Here is a 14,958-nt window from a genome sequence, read left to right as displayed (position 1 = left end):
TTTTGTCCTCCTGCAAATATTTCTATTACTTATGAAGTTAAATTAAATTAAATTTGTATCCTACCTTTCCTCTCTTAGGGCATACATGGTCCTCCTCACCACAACAAGAAGTTAGGCTAGTATGTGCTCTTTGAATTCTCATTGAATATCCAAAAGTGAACTAACTTCATCTGCCACTACTGTATCTCTGAAGACATGTGCATGTATATGGGTATGTAATCTTTCTGCCATTAACACCATGTAGAGTAATTATAGTAATTTGGCACAGGTACACCCCAAAATCTAGGAACCCCAATATTGTGGAGTGTTTGGAAGGCAATTCTTCCCCACTTGCCAAATGCAAAAGGCTTGATTCTTGTTCTGGAGTAGTGTGAGGAAAAAGAGAAAACAATGTCTGGATAATAATTTCTAAGTTTGCTTGTTCATTCATTCCCTGCCTTTTTTCCTGACTGGGACTCAAGGCAACCAACAAATAAAATAAGAACAGCTAAAAACCTAGGGAGGAATAATTAAAAATGATTAAACATTAATAGAAAAAGCAGATCAGATACTGTAGTTTCCTGTAGATAAAAGGAACTGTTGCTCAGCACATGGGGGTAGTGCAAGTAAGGCCCCCAACTTTTAAAAATGTGGAGTTGAAAATTATTAGCCACATAAATGGATAATATAAACCAGCATGAACGTAACTTCCAGGGCCTTTAACACCTTCCCCCTGAAATAAAATCTTCTCTTTGGATGGGTGGAAGAACTGCTTACCCATGGCGCACTGGCAGGGGGTCTGTGCTGTCTTTGATGTTCAGCTGCCAAGTGGCACTCAGCCACTAGCACTCAGCAACTCAGCAAGTGTGAGATCAGTTGCCAGCTCACACCAGACCAGACCCAAATCCTACTCCCAGATAAACCAGCAAAGAATTCTACAAAATTCTCCGCTCATTCCCATAAGTGATATTAGCAACATGCCTCATTTTCAGCTCCTCCTGTAGATGGAAGTCTCAGTTTAGTGAAGTTTTAGCTCTTTTATTCCACCACTTGTATCGGGGAGGGGTGTGCAGCAATCAGTTCAGCCAACTGCCCAACCCATTTAATGACCACTCTTTCCCCCTAACTCTTCCTAATGCAGCCCTGGGTGCCCCAAATATTCAGGTCATTTTGATGCCCTTCACCTTCTATTCTTGCTCTGTGGTTGCTGGTTCTGTGGTTGAGGATCCCAAAACAGCAGGGGACCATTCCCAAATAAACTCCAAAAATAACTGGATAGATAAAAAGATGGGACAATACAGATGAGGCAATGATGAAGCAGCTGGAAGCGGACAGGAAAAAGACCAGTTGCTTCTCTTTGCCAGTCACTAGGTGACAAAGCTAATCAGGTTGCAGATTCGTATACCTTCTTAATACTAACTGACTGACCGATAGATTAAATACTCACTCAGGGGTGGCCCAAGCTGCTTTGGCGCCTAAGGCAAAATGTCCCACTGCAGCCCCTATGATATGGAGGGGCACATGAGACTCTGCAAGGGCTTCCCCTCAAGGAAAGGCCCTTGCAAAGCCTCACCAACAGGGGGGGGGGAGGCAAACTCTGCAAGAATATCTGGAATGCCTCCCTCTCCCTGAGGTGGTTAGGACACTTGTGGGGGCAGCACATCTTGCAGTTCCACCACCTGAGGCAACTGCTTCACCCTATTTCATGTGTTACCCAAACCGACTTGGGATGGCTTCCACAACTGGCAACTTGTATCCATGGTGAATCCAATGAAATGACCCTTTTGCCGTGAGCAGGAATCTGACAAAGGCTGAAGAAGAAGGCCATTGTCTTGAGCTCACAAGCCTTCGATGCTTCTTCATTGTTTTTGCCTTTATTGTTGTTATTGGTATTATTTTGGGAGCCTTGGAATGTCAAGGTTTGAGAACTTCTGCTTGAGAGAAATCTGGTGTTATTGTTTATCTGCACCGCAGGCTCCATCCGTCCAGGCCTCTCCCAAATTCCGTTCCATTTCCCTCCAGCTTGCCCAGGATAAGCAGTGGAGTTCACAGTCCAAGGCTATTGCCTTCCGCACGCATAGTAATATCTGCAATATTTTTAAAGCTCCAAGACAAAACTGTTGGCACTCTAAAAAACAAAATCTTTGATCCCGAAAATAGAAAGGTCTAAATACCAATGAATCCCAGTCATATCTGTGCTCTTTGCTCTAAGGCTTTCTTCAAAGAGTCTGACCACCCAAATCCCTTTGAAATGCTCTGAGAATTAAGAAGTCTTGATCCACACAGCTCTTGTAAAACTAATACTGTTTTCCCAGACTCTTCAAAATCCATGAAACTTTAGAACAGGCATGTTGGTGGCTTCCTCCTATCACTTCACTTAGTGGCTTCCAGGCTGTTTTGGGGGTTCTTTGGAAGCATACTAGAAGAAGAAGAAGAAGAGTTTGGATTTGATATCCCACCTTTCACTCCCCTTCAGGAGTCTCAAAGCGGCTAACATTCTCCTTTCCCTTCCTCCCCCACAACAAACACTCTGTGAGGTGAGTGGGGCTGAGAGACTTCAAAGAAGTGTGACTGGCCCAAGGTCACCCAGCAGCTGCATGTGGAGTTTCCCCAAAGAGAAGTTCAATAATGGCTCCTACTAAAGGCAGCTTGTCAGACACTACCACTCTTCCTCTGCAATTTGCAACTGCAGGAGAGTTTGGGTGCAGTGGAGGCTAATGGAGCACTGCTCCACCAACCTCAGTCAACCCTCAGCCAGACCCTACCTGCCTGCCTGAAGTCCAGTGGGTGGCACTTCCTCTCACCCCCTTCCACTTTAGTGTCAGAGTTTCCCCTGTTAAATTCAGCAGGGGGGACGATATGGACAAAACCAGAATGAGTTGATTTTGCCCATCATTGCCTCTGCCTCCACTTATTGTGCCCTACCAGTTCCAATGGACACCAGCCTCCTCTGGGTGTGTTTTGGGTCATACTCTCAGCTCATGCAGGGCACTGGGTGCAAGACATAATGTTGTGTATAAATTGATCGTGCACCCTAGAATGACTGCTCACGTGTTCTGCAGTATATCAGGCTTGCAGGGCCTTCGGGAGCTACAGGAGTGTCTTGGCAGATGTGTCAATGCAGAATGTGCTCTGGGTGGGTTAGATTATATTTATTTTTGGTTAAGCCATTGCTCTACATACAGCGGTTCTCAACCTGTGGGTCCCCAGATGTTGTTGGACTACAACTCCCATCATCCTTGAGCTCTGGCCTGGGGACCCACAGGTTGAGAAAGGCTGCTCTACAATGTCCACCACATTTGATATAAATGTATGGGGTGTATGACGTGGACGTTCATTGAAAGAGATGGAGTTGCGTTCGGGTTATTATAATATTATAACCCATTGGTGTTGGAGAGTAACTAGCCAAAACAAGTCAAGGGATTTCTAAATAAGCTGCAAATAAATAGCAAGAAGTTATTTGCTTAACCTTCTTGGAGCATGAGCCGAGTTGGGCACTGCCGTGCAGGAAATGAGCTGGAATGAATGTGCATCACTATTGCCCTGTAACATTACTGTGGTTAGTGCAAGCAGCCAGTTGTGCTGTATCTGACCTGTCAACTCTGCAGGCCATCAGAGATGGACATATTTCTGAACTGAGGGGCTTAGGAAGTGCTGAAACATTGTACCTAATTAGTAGAATTTATTAGAAATAGATGGAACTGGATGAACCACATCTCACAGGAGTGAGTCCCCCCCCCCCATCTATTAAGCTTTTTGTTCAACAATAACTACCGTAATGGTAGACATGGTTGGGGCAGACCTGCTGCCATCATATACAATTTGGACCCCAGACAATTATGTTCAAAGTAATGAAAATAAATTAGATCAATGGGGGCCATCATAATGAGATATTTTATTCAGTCACCTTAGCGGTAAAATCCATATAGAACTGGGCTGCTGAAGAGTCCACCAGGCAGAAACCAAATAAAGCTTTCTCATGAAACCTGTATTACTCAAAGGTGCTGTCCAGCAATTTCAACCCAATCTGAATCTTTCACATTGCATCCTGGTTAATTTAGTTTCTTTGAAGCTTGCCTTCAGTGCTAGAAAATGGGCAGTTTTAGCTCTGTATGCATAAAACAGTTGCTTTGACTTGCTCCCCACGGTGGCTGCTTAGTTTGTCACCATGTATAGAGTTTTGGAACCTTCAATTCAGAACCTTTTATTCTTCAACATTTAAGGAAGCTGTCACAGGGACATTTTAAATCACCCCCCCCCCCAAAATGTGGCAACTATTTCCAAGTGCACTAGCTCCACTTTTAGATGTGAACAGACAGATTATTCCTATACAAAAGTAGGAAAGCTTAACAATAACCATCCTCTAGCTGAATCTTCCTCTTTGACTTCTGTGCCAGTCTAGCCTGCCTCTTGATCTCCTGGTTTCTGACTTGCAAGCTCAGCCACTAAGTCCCTGCCTTAGTTTTCTTATTTACTGGCATTGTAACCAACTAAGTTACAGGAAATTGAGTCTGAAGCATGTAAATGTCAGCTTTGAGAAATGAAGACACACTGGGCTTTTTACCTAACCCAATGGGAAGACATTCAGCCAAAGGTTGACTCATGATCAACACCTCTACTATCCCATTTCAGCATTTTTGCAGGGGTGTTTCAAATAGGAAAGATATACAGATGCCAAGTTGCAACCTGGACACTTCTTTTTTACCTTCACATCCTCCAACAAAGGGAAGGGTGAAACAGCCATGATTTTTCTTATATGTTTCTCTCTCATTCCCTACTCATCCACCACTCTCCCAACTGAGTGGCATGCCTGAAGTCCATCTTAGTGCAGGAAAAGGGGGGAGGCAAACAAAAGGATTCGGGGGGGGGGGAGAGAAAGAAAGAAAGAAAAAGAAAGAAAGAAAGAAAGAAGGACAGGTGGGAGATGATAGGGCTTCTTTGTCTTTTACTTCAAAGGAGGATTTACAGAATGTATTTCTGAGTTATAAACAAGCAACCTTGAAAAGATAAATGTCCCTTAGCCCTGCTGGCTAAACCTACCCCACCTATTGCTTGGAAACATTAGAGCTTGAGCCTATAAGTACGTTTCAATGAGAACTTTGCAGGCCCAGGGTTGGCAAGCCCTTGTTCTTACAGGCAGCACAAACAGTTGCACTGGTTCTCAGAGGACACATAAACTTGCTAGAGCAGATGGGAAACCTGTGGCCCTCTGTATGTTGTTGGACTCCAAATTCCATCAGTCCCAGCCAGGATGGCCAATGGTTGGGGGTGATGAGAACTACAGCCTAACAACATCTAGAAGGCCAAAGATTTCCCCATCCCAATGCTAGAGGAAGTGCAAGTTCAAATCCCAAACTTGGTATTGTGCCCAAAATACATTAACACCATTCTTTCCCTTTCTAGAAGTGTGCTTCCGAGTGATAAGTTCTAGCTATGGCAAAGACTAGGCACCTCCTTTCGGGGAAAGGGGGAAATGCAAGCATCTAAATGCCACAATGAAATTTTTCGCATAGAGATACCAAATAGGCAAACATTTCTGGAGACTATGCTAGGAAATGAATGTCAGGCTATGTGCATACATACATGTATATATTTGCATACAGTTACGTAAATTAATTTTTGCGGATGCTCAGAGGGACCTATTTCCTTTGGGAAATGAGGAACGTCTCATCATTTCTGCAACAAGATTCCTGTTTATCTGTGTACGATACATAAACAATAAACTATGAACATGCCTAGACAGACATATTGGATGCAACCAAGAAGCGACCAGAATAAACAGCATCAGATCTGGAGGATTTCAGGAGGAAGAAGAAAAGCAAGACTAATTAGCTTCAGACTCTGCAGACAGTGCCATGCAGGACTGTGGATAACAGGCCTCATGTTTCCTGGCTGGCTTGTCTAAATGTTTTCATCCGTGCAGACTCCTTCCTGCCAGTTCTGCTTCTCTCCGTCGTCTTTGAAATACAGAAACTCTCCTCATATTGACACTGGCAGAAAGTGTCCTTTTCCAAATACATTTGAATCACTCGAGCTCACTGAATAAATGGTGAAAGTCAGTTTCTGCAGAGGTCTACTCTGCAGACCATCATGAGGCTGCTTAAATGAAACTATCATCATCATCATTCCTTTTCCCAAAGCAGACAACAAAGTACCAAAAACAATACATTCAAAATAAAACTTAATAAATAAAATATATGGTATTTTAAATATGCAGGGTGTATAAACAGTAAACTTTGTATCTTAATATAAGGCTGCAATCCTGTGCATTTCCTTGGGAATAAGTCCCATTGAATTCAGCGGGACTGACTTCTGAGGAGATGTGCAAAGGATTGGGTTGCATGCCTGATATATTTAAGTCAAGCACTACTGAAATGCAAATGTTACACAATTCTGACATGCTGCTGGACAGGATAGAGTAAGTAGTAAGTACAGTGGTACCTCAGATTACATACGCTTCAGGTTACAGACGCTTCAGGTTACACACTCCGCTAACCCAGAAATAGTGCTTCAGGTTAAGAACTTTGCTTCAGGATAAGAACAGAAGTCGTGCTCCGGCAGCGTGGTAGCAGCAGGAGGCCCCATTAGCTAAAGTGGTGCTTCAGGTTGAGAACAGTTTCAGGTTAAGAACGGACCTCCGGAACGAATTAAGTACTTAACTTGAGGTACCACTGTAGTAAGACAGGATAGAGGGCTGAGGATCAATGACTGACAGAGCAGGGCAGGAATAAGATATGAAAGACCCCAAGACTGAACTCAAGGCAACCATCAGGGTAGGCTTCATTGGGGACCCTCTGGGTCCTGTCTGGTTCTGTTCCTCAGCCCTGGCTGTCACTGCCTCTGTTTACTTGCCATCTCTGAGCATTGCCAGGAGGGAAGAAGGTCAGGGTCCAGTTGCTTTCCCTTTGTGTGACTGCATAGATTGGGTTGAGAAGGAAAAGGACAAACAAACGGTGCTTGGAAAGCAGGAGGGAGAGCCACAAGAAGGGGCCACCTTGCCCAAGCCCCCATCCCACAAAAACCTCTAGAAGGGGCACAGATTGAATTAATGTGGTTGAACTTGAGATGACAGAGACAGATATAGCACTAGGAGAAAGTATCCAGTGGGAGACTCTCATATTGAGAGATGGAGATGCTGCATTTGCCTGTATAGCTGTGGTTTTCGTTAAACTGATGGAGCATAGGCTTAAGATGGGAGAACAGATGGTACAGCATTGTGGTTAAGAAGGGCTATAAACTAAATCCCTGCTTCAAATCTCAGCTCAACCATAAAGGTAAAGGTAAAGGGACCTCTGACCATTAGGTCCAGTCGTGGCCGACTCTGGGGTTGCGGTGCTCATCTCACTTTATTGGCCGAGGGAGCCGGCGGACAGCTTCCGGGTCATGTGGCCAGCATGATTAAGCCACTTCTGGCAAACCAGACTAGCGCACAAAACCCCGTTTACCTTCCCACCAGAGCGGTACCTATTTATCTACTTGCACTTTGATGTGCTTTCGAACTGCTAGGTTGGCAGGAGCAGGGACCGAGCAACGGGAGCTCACCCCATCGTGGGGATTCGAATCGCCAGCCTTCTGATTGGCAAGTCCTAGGCTCTATGGTTTAACCCACAGCGCCACCCGCGTCCCTTCCAGCTCAACCATACAGAGCCTCAATCTAGCCGCCACTATCTTCTAGCCCCAGCTCCGCACTGCCCAATACGTAACATGGGAACTTTACAGAAACTCCACATGCAAACCCCAAGTTGCTGTAAAGTTAACCGAGATGAAATATGTAAAACCTTTTTAGACATTCTGCAAAGGAGACACTGTCCTGGTTTAGGTAAACTGCACACAGTGGCTAATTGACCAATTTTCCGGGAAATTCAAAGGTCAGGACTGTAGTTGGACAGTTTCCTTTTGGATTCTTTTCATTCATGACCTCAATTTCCCCACTAACTTGTTTTTTTTTTTTACCAATTCAAGCCACATTCTTGAAACAAGATTTCAGTTTTTTAAAAAACAATTCAACAAATTCCCTGAGACAACGTGGCTACAGTTCAGACGTCATTTCCATCATAACACTGGAAATTCTGAATTCAAACAAAGTATCCACTCCCCCCTTTCAATAAATGCCTCCTGTGTATTAATAGGAACGTGTAACCACATTAGTTGTCTAGATTTTTTAGAGTCCTATGGCTCCCACAGGAAGCCATAGCACAGGTAAGGGGTTGGTAAGGGATGGTCTTTTCAGTAGGCAAGGCAAGCCCATGATCTCAGGTAGAGGACTGGGAGAGGTGCCCCCTAGCCCATCCAGCAATGCCTCCACCTGCCAGCCTGCCAGCTGCCACTTGCCTGTTGTCCAGTGGGCCTCTGTGAGCATCACCACCACTTTGCCACTGTTCCAAAATGGTGGCAATACTCCTAAAGTGTTCCCTAGGTCTTTGTTGATGCCTAGGCTCTGAAGAAAGGTCCTTCTTCAGACTGAGTCATCGTGGGCAAGGTTTACTGCTGTGGAGCCTTAAACACGATTATCTGCTGTTGCGGCAAATATTGTTTTAGGCTTCCTAGAAGAAAACTTTAAACAGTATTTGCTGTCCTTGGGGCTACCTCACCCCCAATGCCTCAGTCTGAGGAAGGGACTCAGAGAGATACTGTGGAATGCAATGGCTCCAGATGCTTTAGGGATGCTTGCACTGCTGCTAATGTGCTGCTAATGGGCTTGTCCACACTTCTGCTTCTCCCTTGAAAGTATGTGTCTGGAAAGGTTTTCTGCTTGTCCAGTGGCATAGTGTAGTTGCTGGTGCCCGGGGCAAAGCAAGTGTCTCCCTGTGGCTCTGGAATCTGGCAGGAACTCAGTCACATGGCCTCGATGAGGGAGCCTGTCATGTGGGCACCTGTCAGAATTTTGCATCCGGGGCCACTACCCCCTGCCCTCCCCCATGCAATGCCACTGGTTTTGTATGCAAAATTATTTGTATTTTACGTTATGTATTGAACTTTAATTGTTGTAGCCTGCCTTGGAGTGAAGGGTGGAATGATAATAATAATAATAATAATAATAATAATAATAATAATAATAGTCATGTTAGCATGGAGTGGATACACTGTTTCTAAGTTATGCTGCAGAAGTCCCTCCCCTCTGGGTTCTGGTATCATTGAGGGGAAAAACCATGGAAACCTCTAAGCCAGAGGTGGCTAAACTGTGGCCCTTCATATGTTGCTGGGCTCCAACTTACATCAGCTCCAGCCGGCACAGCCAATGGTAAGCAATGGGTGGGAGTTGGAGTCCACCAAGATCTGGAGGTCCACAGATTTCCCACCCCTGCTCCAAGCACTTGTGATGTGGCAAACAATCAGAGCAGCAAGGGAAACCTAAGCCAAAGCTGAGCAAGTTATAAAGTTGACAGCTGAGAACCTGCAGGCACCACAAAGCGTTTCTCAATGAGCTGAAAAGTTTATTTGGGGAAGGAAATGACAACCAGCCACCATTCTCCAAGTGGTGAGAAACTAGTTTGCTCATGGATGCTCTGAGCTGTCCCATCTTAATTATAGGTCAACTCATGGACTATGGAGCCAACAGTAATTAACACTGTCTACTTTCAGATTGATTAGATGCTGGGGAAACCAGGATCACAGTTCACTAATGACAGGTCTAAGATCTCATCAAGGGGTAAGGTTAACATGAGCCATTGAGAATGTGTACTCTCCAGAGACTTTAAAAATGGGTAACAAAAGGTTCTTCTTCCATGCTTCTTCTATGCCCTTCTTGACCTGTTACAACTTTTTGATTGCATGTGATGGAATTGAATTGTATTGTAGGCATGCCCAATACAAAGGCTTCAATCATTCACCCTGTATCTTAACATAACAAAGGTTATGAAAGTGGAAGTATGATTCCTAGAATTGTACAATCTCAGTCCCCCCCCCTCATCTTCACTTCCCCTCACTTCTTTTGATGTAAACATGCTGTTGCTTTTAAGAACAGCTTTCCTCATTGTATGCTCCTAGCTGTAGGTTTGTTGTTTCACACAGAATGTATGGGCATCCAAATTACAACTGGCTTCCAAATCCTTAAAATACATTGGATCCAGAAAGAAAATAGGCTCCATTTTCAGACTCAACTGCATTTTGCAGTGTGGTCCAAGAAGAGAAGTGGCATGGAGCATGGCTTTCATCTACCCCAGGGCTTCTTGATGCGGTGGTGTCTGGCAACCAATGACCATATTCTATGGAACTGCAATGGGATCAGAGGCATCATTTTCTACAAGACTGTTGTACAGTGGTACCTTGGGTTAAGTACTTAATTCGTCCCGGAGGTCCATTCTTAACCTGAAACTGTTCTTAACCTGAAGACCACTTTAGCTAATGGGGCCTCCTGCTGCCGCCGCGCCACGCCGCTGGAGCACGATTTCTGTTCTCATCCTGAAGCAAAGGTCTTAACCCAAGGTACTATTTCTGGGTTAGCGGAGTCTGTAACCTGAAGCGTATGTAACCTGAAGCGTATGTAACCCAAGGTACCACTGTATTCTGGACTATCCTGCTGCAGAGAGTCCAGTGAAAGGGCCTCATGGTAGGCTAGAGAAGTATCAGAGGAAGATATAGGTGATTTAATGGAACATGAGGCTGAATAAGCAAAAAGAAAAAGAAAAAAATAAGTTCTTTCCATAGAGACTTGAGGTTTTTTGAATCTGTCACTCAAAGCCCTTTTCATAAAAGCAACATCTCGACAATCTTTGAAGAACCTCTGTGGCTGCCATTGATCCATTCACAAGGGAGGGGAAAGCGGCAGTGTGGCCCCTCTTTAGTAGGGTATTCCATAATTACTGCCAGTTCTTCATTCAGAATTTATCACCCAGTTCTGTGCCTGCATAAAGAGTGAGCAGTGAATAATTTGGTCTGAAGACTTCCAGCTGAGATGAAAGGTAAAATACAGCTTCTAAAGCTATAGCAATACAAGAAGCATGATGGTCTGCATGATAGTAGGGCTCAGTGTTTCAGATCTTGCTGTATTCACCAGGATATTGCAGAATCCATGAAATGGAATATAAGCTGAAGGCAGTCCTGTATCGGGAAATTTTTAATGTCTGATGTTTTACATTTTTTTATGTGTTGTAAGCCACCCAGAGTGGTTGGGGAAACCCAGTCAGATGGGTAAGGTATAAATAATAAAATTATATTCTTATTATTAGCCACATATGCATGGTATAATTGTGTGTACACCACAAAACAGGAATCAAAGCAATATTGATAGTGCCATGCAAGGAGGTTTTGCCTTGAACTTCAGTGTTGTATGTGCAGAAGTCAAGGCACATACAACAATGAATGCAATGAATGAAGTTTTCATATCTACACAACTAATTCGGATTAATCAATCAGATTCAGTAACCTGATCTTGTATTCATACTGATCTGGGAATAAATCCCATTGAAAAGGTCTTACATCTGAGCAGATGTGTACAGTATTACAGTGTAAAATAGGTTCATGTGGGTAGTTAGGTTGAAGTACTATACATTAAGTAGGTGTCTTATGATTGCAGTTTTTAAAAATAAGGCTAGATTGTTTCCATGGCTCTTTTTATTTGACTTATGAGGACATCAGTGGCAAGTCTGCACAACACAGCAGTCCACATCTAATAACTTCAGCCCTTCAGTGTCCAATATATGGTTTTGTTGTTGTTGTTGTTTAGTTGTTTAGTCGTGTCCGACTCTTCGTGACCCCATGGACCAGAGCATGCCAGGCACTCCTGTCTTCCACTGCCTCCCGCAGTTTGGTCAAACTCATGCTGGTAGCTTCGCGAACACTATCCAACCATCTCGTCCTCTGTCATCCCCTTCTCCTTGTGTCCTCCATCTTTCCCAACATCAGGGTCTTTTCCAGGGAGTCTTCTCTTCTCATGAGGTGGCCAAAGTATTGGTTTTACTACACTAAAAACCTATGATCTTGATTTCTAGGCAGGTGTTTTCTCACTGTGGTGTGTGGGATAAAATCAATTTGCTCTTCCACCCACATAAAAGGTAAAGGTAAAGGTACCCCTGCCCGTACGGGCCAGTCGTGTTCGACTCTGGGGTTGTGTGCCCATCTCACTTAAGAGGCCGGGGGCCAGTGCTGTCCGAAGACACTTCCGGGTCACGTGGCCAGCGTGACAAGCTGCATCTGGCGAGCCAGCACAGCACACGGAAATACCGTTTACCTTCCCGCTAGTAAGCGGTCCCTATTTATCTACTTGCACTTAGGGGTGCTTTCGAACTGCTAGGTTGGCAGGCGCTGGGACCGAACGACGGGAGCGCACCCCGCCGCGGGGATTCGAACAGCCGACCTGACGATCGGCAAGTCCTAGGCACTGAGGCTTTACCCACAGCGCCACCCGCATCCCCTTCCACCCACATAGAAACTAGCAAATACAAATGAAGGGGAACTAGTGATATTTACAACGATGCCTGGAAAAGCAAACAGAGTCTCACGGCCTCTTAAACACTAACATATTTTATGGCATAATAATAGTAATAATGATAATGATAATTTATTTCTTATACGCCATCTAATTGGGTTGCAGCAGTCATTCTGGGCAGCTTCCAACAAAAATACAAATAAAGAAAAAAGCACAAAACTACGACATTAAAAGCTTCCTGTAACAGGGCTACCTTTGCATGTCTACAAATCTATCTATCTATTTATCTATCTATCTATCTATCTATCTATCTATCTATCACCTATCGAGTGGTTTACCTTTTTTACATCTGCTGAGAAATAATGTATGAAAATGTATTAAATCAGGGGAAATGGCATCCTAAAATACATATATAACTGAAAATAGCATATCATAACACATATATTAGCAGAAATGTACATCTGAGAGCATATTGCCAATAATATAGGCATTTCTTGTTTACTCTGTGCCCTAATATAGGCATTTCCTATACTGTTTTGTCTGAAGAACTTTGCCACAAGATTCAATAAAGTGTGAATTTTGAATGACTGCAGCATTTCAATTTGCATCTTGGCTCAGGAAGTGTAAATTGGGAATGTTTGCATTAAAATGTCAACCAGATGTATTTCTCCTCTGATCCCTAATTCCTCTTTGGGTTTTGCAAGCTTGGCACACATTATCTCTGCTGAAAGAGGACATGAAAAAGTGCCAGGTGACAAGATTTTCAAATCCTGCCACCTGCACAGTCCAGCCTTTATTGGGCAGTCTTCACCCAGGGCCTTGGGAGTCTTCCTCTCTTTTTTTTTGCTGCATCCACAACAACAGACAGCCATGGATGTCTCTTGCTCTCTCTTTGTGGCACCAAGCTTGGTCAGAAGTGCCAACAGCTGTCCAAGAAGAGAAGAAAGGAGGGGAAATGTTGTATTTCCCTAGTCACCATTTTCCCCTCCATGTTTTCAAGGAGCCTTTGAATGTCTCACACTCCTCAGAAGCCTGCTTATAATCCTAAACAAACAGACGAGGGAAGGAAACTCATTTCCATCCTATTGGCAGCCATCTGAGAAGACACTGGAAGGCAAAACCAACAGAAAGTTCTGTGAGCTTTGGAGGTCTCTTCTGTGACGTGCAGAGCACCCATTCATATCCTGCTGGTTTTCACTTCAGCAGAACCCTTTCAAGTATTCCGAGCATTTACAAGGAACAACAGGATTCCTTGCCTCTGAGAATACTTACATCTTAAATAAAACAAGTACATGACGAGGCTGAACATTCATTTACTGCTGCTGGCTACATATTGTGATCATGCGGTGCATTATGGAGGCAATACACTCTAGCATGTGATAAACCCCACCTCTGTGATCCTTGCCTCTTAAATAATGTGTGTTGGGGGAGTCCCATATGTATGTTCCAGACAGTTAACACTTTATTGTCAAAGATAACACTGGTGCTTCTACAGCTCTGAATACCTGCACAGTGATGTAGCTAGCTACTTGGGCACCACGCACGGAGGGTGGGGCAAGGTGCCATGGGGTGGGAGGCACCGGAATCCCAGTGCCTAAGCTGTGTTCTGCTCTGGTGCCATGCAGGCCCGTGTTGCTTTTTCAAGCAGTGCGGAGCCTGCAGGGAATCCGCCCACTGCCTCCCCCTCAGCTGTAGCCCCACGCTGCTGTTTGGGGCAGCACGGAGCCTGCAGGCACTCGAGCCACCGCGTCACTCCCAGGAGAGATGTTCCTTCACTGACAGGTGTGCTGCAGGCCCTGCGGTAAGTGCTGCCCCTGTGGTGTGGTGCCCAGTGTACCCCGGCCCCCCTAGCTACGCCTCTGTACCTACGTACACCAATCTAGCATCTAAGTGGCTATCCCGAAGTCTGAAATCTATTGAGCAGTTACAACAGCTGGGGACCACTCCTCCTCCACCAGTTTATGTACCTTCCCCCAATGGCCTCCACTCACGCAGCCAGAGACTGCGCCCGCATGGCAACTTCCTCTGCTCCTCCCTTTGCAATCCCCTCCTGGTTCTGGGAGGAGAGGGGGTGGGGAAGCACCTGGCCCTTCACTTGCCTGACCTCCCTCTTCCTCCTCTTCTTCTGATGCATCCTTTCCTCCGCCCTCCAGCTCTGAAGCTTCCACTTTCTCCCACCCTTGCCGGTACAGTTCCCCACAAATCACTAACCCCCTCTTCCGAGTCAGACTCCAGCCCGCTTCCCCCTGTCACACTCACCGGCATCTCGCCACTACCTGACAGTGATACTATAAAGGTCCATAGCAGTTTCTTGAAGCTCATGAGTAGATTTTACAGAGCAGCTGCTATGCCTCAGTAGATGAGGACTATTTACCTTTATTAAAAAGCCTTTTTGATCAGGAGAAGGAAGGAAGTATACTATAAGAATGGCTCATGCATTGGTATTTTGAAATCCTGTAACTCACCATAAGGGGGTTGGGAACAAAAATGTGCTTTTAGAAAATAGAAGGGACTTTATAAAAGGCCTATCAAAACTATGTAGTAAAGCTCTTCTGGTTGCCTGTGTTCTTTCCATTGGACCAGGTGTCCTTCTGATTGAACTGCCCTCTAGT

At 44.8% G+C, this 14,958-nt stretch overlaps 1 protein-coding gene across 1 annotated transcript in view; it reads right to left on the bottom strand.

Annotated features, from left to right (window-relative positions):
* Positions 1–14,958, bottom strand: part of FMOD (fibromodulin) — a 73,056-nt gene that overhangs the window by 17,475 nt on the left and 40,623 nt on the right. The gene's annotated exons all lie outside the window — the stretch shown is intronic.

Source organism: Podarcis tiliguerta, assembly GCF_965153285.1.
Source record: "Podarcis tiliguerta genome assembly, chromosome: 6".
Taxonomy (NCBI): domain Eukaryota; kingdom Metazoa; phylum Chordata; class Lepidosauria; order Squamata; family Lacertidae; genus Podarcis; species Podarcis tiliguerta.
The sequence above is the reverse complement of the archived record's forward strand: the minus strand, read 5'-3'. Positions and strand labels throughout refer to the sequence as shown.